The sequence below is a fragment of the Microtus pennsylvanicus genome, chromosome 7 (assembly GCF_037038515.1).
Source record: "Microtus pennsylvanicus isolate mMicPen1 chromosome 7, mMicPen1.hap1, whole genome shotgun sequence".
NCBI classification, from domain to species: Eukaryota; Metazoa; Chordata; class Mammalia; order Rodentia; family Cricetidae; genus Microtus; species Microtus pennsylvanicus.
The window spans coordinates 111,276,189-111,280,965 of NC_134585.1; positions in this window are offsets into that span (position 1 = coordinate 111,276,189).

The window sequence follows — 4,777 nt, forward strand, 5'->3', positions numbered from 1 at the left end:
AGCGAGGTGGCCGCGGTCCGGAAAGAGGTCAACTCCACCACCCTTCCCAGGTCCACGGCTGGCTGCCCGCCTGCCCTGCGGGCTCTGCGAATTCCTACCCCGCACATGCTGTGCACGAATGAAATCATTCCCAATGACCCAATGGGAGCCCCTGCCACTCAGAAAACTGAATGAAGAGGCCAAGCAGCATCCAGCTAGGTCCCCAGAGAACCAGAGCTCCTCCCGGATTGTGTTTCCTGGAAAATAGGAGGTTGGAAGGGCAATTGAAGCCAGGGGGTGATGTGGGAAATGGGGAAGCTGTGTGTGGGCCCTGAGGAGGATTCTTTGTTGGCTGGTCAGATTCTTCGTAAGCTTGTGTGGAGGCCGGGCATGGGCTTCAGCGGGATCCGTGAGCTCCCTAAAATGGCCTATAAGATTTGATATGAGTGGGCAACTATCTGGGGAGCCGCGGGAGTCTGTGTCCTGGAAATACAGTGTTGCCGTAAACAGTGGGCAGCCTCTCCTTTGCGTCAGTTGAGATAAAAGTGTTTGCAGCGGCTTCCAGGCTTGCTTCTTTTCTGTCTACCTGGACACCCTACCCCAGACACACACACACACACACACACACACACACACACACACACACACACACACACACACACGGGGTGCTGGATCCTCCCATCATGCAGTGTATTCGTGACTTCCCTTACCATGCCTTCAGGCCTGCGAGCATTTGCATATCCCGCTTGCACTGTCTGCAATCTTCTTTCACCCATGGTTGACTGGGAGAGGGGATGCACGGACCTCTACCCACCATTCGCCCCTGAGCCCAAGCCTCCTCTGCTCTGAGAACCCTCCTTGACCTGCCCTCAACCTCCGCCGCCCCCGTTTTCCCTGGCTGATTCAGCGCCCACGCTCTTTCTTCCCAGCGCCCACAGCACCCGAGCACGTCCTTTATCCCAGCTTCGAGCACATTGTTTTGTTTTCCATCCTTTTCATTAAAAATCAAACTGCATGAGCCAAGATGTTTTTGTCTTTCTTTTTCCTTTCTCTCTCTTTCTCCAAGAACAACGGGAGTTGAATGTACCCCTCACTATAGCTATTCAGAACCACTGAAACATAAGCAACAAGCTCTCCAAACCCCCGCGCTCTTTGCTGATCTACTGCCCTGAGCTGAATATAATACCTGGAGCCTAGGATGTCGTCAGTGAAAGAGTCTGGAGTGTCAGTTGTTAGAGGGCGCATTGTTTCCTAAATGGTTCAAACCCTGCCTAACTGTGTTTCCTTGTCAACCTTTCCAACATATCCTGAGTGAGACAGGGCTCTAAAGGCAGCATGCTAACTCCTGAAGTCATCTGGGCTGCCCAGGCAAGGAGACAGGAAGAGCAGAACGGATTACAGAGACAAACGGCTCCAGCCCTCTGGTGGCAGCCGAGAAAGCCAGAACGCAAGCAGGAGCGGCAGCAAATCGAATCAGACAAGACAGATCCCCGCATGTTTCTGCTCCTCGATGCAGTTGGACAAAACAGCAGGTTTCCATCTTTGCTGCCCCGGATCTGTATTTATCACCTGCTTCCCGGTCATGTTTCTCTGTTGTCAAGAAAGAGATTTGCTGGAGGCTGGCTCCCTTCCCTTTAAGGTCACCAGAGAGCCACTGAGTGCTGGGAAACAGTAGGGTCAGCACAATGTCAGGGAAGAGTTAATGGGTAGGAGTTGGGTAAGGAGAGGGGCCGCGGAGGTCATAGAGAAGTCAACCCGACAAAGGCAAGCTGACCAGACCCAGGGAACCGCAGTCTCTCCCAGAGCCCTAGCAACTGAGAAAGGCCCAGAGAGACCTCACTAACTATAGCAGGATGCCCAGGCATTGTGATGATTCCTAGGAAATCACTTGGAAAAAACCAACAAATAATTCTTTCAATGATTAGGAGGAGCGGGGGCAGTCTATAACACAGAGGGTAATCTACAGCCTCTGGAGAGATTTTCCTCTCTCTAGGACAGGCCTTTCACCTCAGAGTCACCATTTTCAAGGGGACTCTTGGATCCTTGCCCTGGAAACCTCCTTGTATATGTCACAGGAACATGGCCTCTCTGGATGGTCAGGAGTGAGGAAGGCATCCAGATAAGACACTTAGACTTACAGAATCAGAAGAAATCGTGCTAGCTTTGCTAAACTGGTTTCATTTTTTGGCCATTCCTGTCTTGAACACTTTCTGACTCCTGTGTTACAGCCACATGGGTAGGTATGCACTAGAGAAAGCAGACCAGTTCGCTCCACATTTGGGAAAGGCTGTACCACACAACTCAGAAGTCCTCATGCCACACTCAGGGAGAAGGCAGTGTGATGTGGGAGGGTCATATATCAATCTGTTACTTTCATTGGTTAATTAATAAAGAAGCTGCTTGGCCTGATAGGTCCGAACATAGGTGGGTGGAGTAAACAGAACATAATGCTGGGAGGAAGAGGAAGTGAGGCAGATGCCATGCCTTTTCTCTCCAGGGCAGACGGGATGAAGCAAGCCGCCAGGTCAGACATGCTGAATCTTTCCCGGTAAGACTGGTGCTACACAGACTACTAAATATGGGTTAGGCAAGATGTGAGAATTAGCCATTAAGAGGCTAGAACTAATGGGCCAAGCAGTGTTTAAAAGAATACAGTTTCTGTGTAGTTATTTCGGGACATAAGCTAGCCAGGCTGGCCGGGAGCTGGGTGGCAGGAACACAGCCCGCAGCTCCTTCTACAGCAGTGGGCCAGGTCATTGACTTCTGGTAACTGATCACTCTTCTTTGAAGACTGACTAGGGAGAGATGCATGAGCCCACACACATCACTCCCTGGGCCTCATCATCTTCTCAGGGGTTCCTCAGGTCACTCCCACCCACTGACATCTGACTGTTGGCTCGCTACAAGAAAGAAATTGCTTTACAACAATTTCCTTTCAAGTTTTAAGAAAAACCAGTGACTTGGTTTTAGAAAATGCTACATTATGGTACTGAAGCAAACTAAGGAGCATGCAAAGCAAGTTTGTCAAATTTCCTCCCGTGTCAGCAGGACTGCTCAAGAGCAAAGACATTTCCATCAAGTCTGAAGTCTGACGGCCTGAGTTCCATCCTGAGACCCACATGATAAAAGGAGATAATGGACTCTGAATATTGCCCTCTGACTTCCATGTGCACACATCACGGCGCCCCCACACACACACAAAATAAATAGATACATTCATAAATGTGATGTGAGTCAATTAAAAATTCATCCTCATTATTTTATCTAGACATACCTACCATGAATATTTGCTAAGCACTGTTCTAGACACTTCTATGCATGGGTTCTGATAAAAAAAAAAGTAGGGGATGGAACTCATTTTACAAAAGTAGACGTGTTATTTTTGGTAAAAGTACCAAGTTTAATACTATTCTCAAATTTAACTTGAAAAAGAAATAGAAGGAAAACTGAAAGTTTTTCTGCTACAGGAAATATATAGTGACAGACTGTTCATAATTCCTGATCATTCCTCCAGCCGAGGGGTGGGCCTATTTCTCCACACCCATGAGTCTGGGCTGGGCCTGGACTTCTTTGGCCCATAGAATATGGTAGAAATGATGTCACTCCTGCTCTGGGCCCCGCCTTCCAGAGAACTGGCTGTGCGGCTTCCCTCCTTTCGGAACCTTCACCATGCAGTAAGGAAGCTCAAGCAACTGCACAGGTATACCAGCCACAAGAAGAAGCGAGAGGCTCCTGGCTATCAGCCCCAACCTAAAGCCCAGACAGCAGCCTGCGTTGGCCTCACCAGCCACAGGAGTAGGTTCACTTAGGAGCAGTACTCCAGACTCAGGTGAGCCATCCAGTTCCGTGAGGTAAATATCTCTACTCTGAGTCTGGCCCAAACTGCCAAATCATGATCAGACACACGATTTTAGGGCACTATGTTTTGATATAGTTTGCTAAGCTATAACGGGTAGTCAAAACACCAGAAAAGAAAAGGGTTGTGGAGCTGGAGAACTCTTGCAGCGATTTCAGAAGACCCACGGCAGGCAGCTCACAGCCACTGTTAACCCAGACCAGGGGATCTGATGCCCTCTTCTGGCCTCCTCGGGAACTGAACGCATGCGCGCATCGACACAACATACCATAAAAGGTAACAAAAGAAATCCTTTCTTTTAAAAAGATGCAAAGATTTAAAAGTACAGTACGACAATTGTCTAGGAGATAAGAAGCCCTGAGTTCAATTTCCCATACAGGAAAAAAGGTTAAAGAAAGTGTTTTAATTGACCTCAGAATTCCTGATATATCACAAGTGTTTTTATCCTTATAGTATGTTCTGAAACAAAATCCTAGAGTGAGTCTTAGCTCCACGTTTTAACATAAAATATTAACCAGAAATCTTTCACATCTTGATTCCTGACTGCACGCACACACACAGCCGTGAGTGTTTTAGTCCTCTCGCTTGGTGTTTAAGGATGGCTGTTGGAACTCCGTCCTTAGCTAGTAACAGACAAGCATGATCTCCAGTCACAGTTTTGGGTAGTGATGTTGTGGTTCGAGAGAGACTGGCCCCCCCATAGGCTAATATATTCGAGTAGTTCTGAGTTGGTAGAACTGCGTGGGAAGGATTAGAAAGTGTGGTCTTGTTGGAGAAGGTGTGTCACTAGGGGCAGGATTTATCTCATCAGACATGCGTTCCATCTATCTATCTATATAGCTATCTATCTATATATCTATCATCTATCTATCTACCATCTATCAATCATCTATCTACTATATACCTACTTATCATCTATCATCTATCAATCATCTATCATCT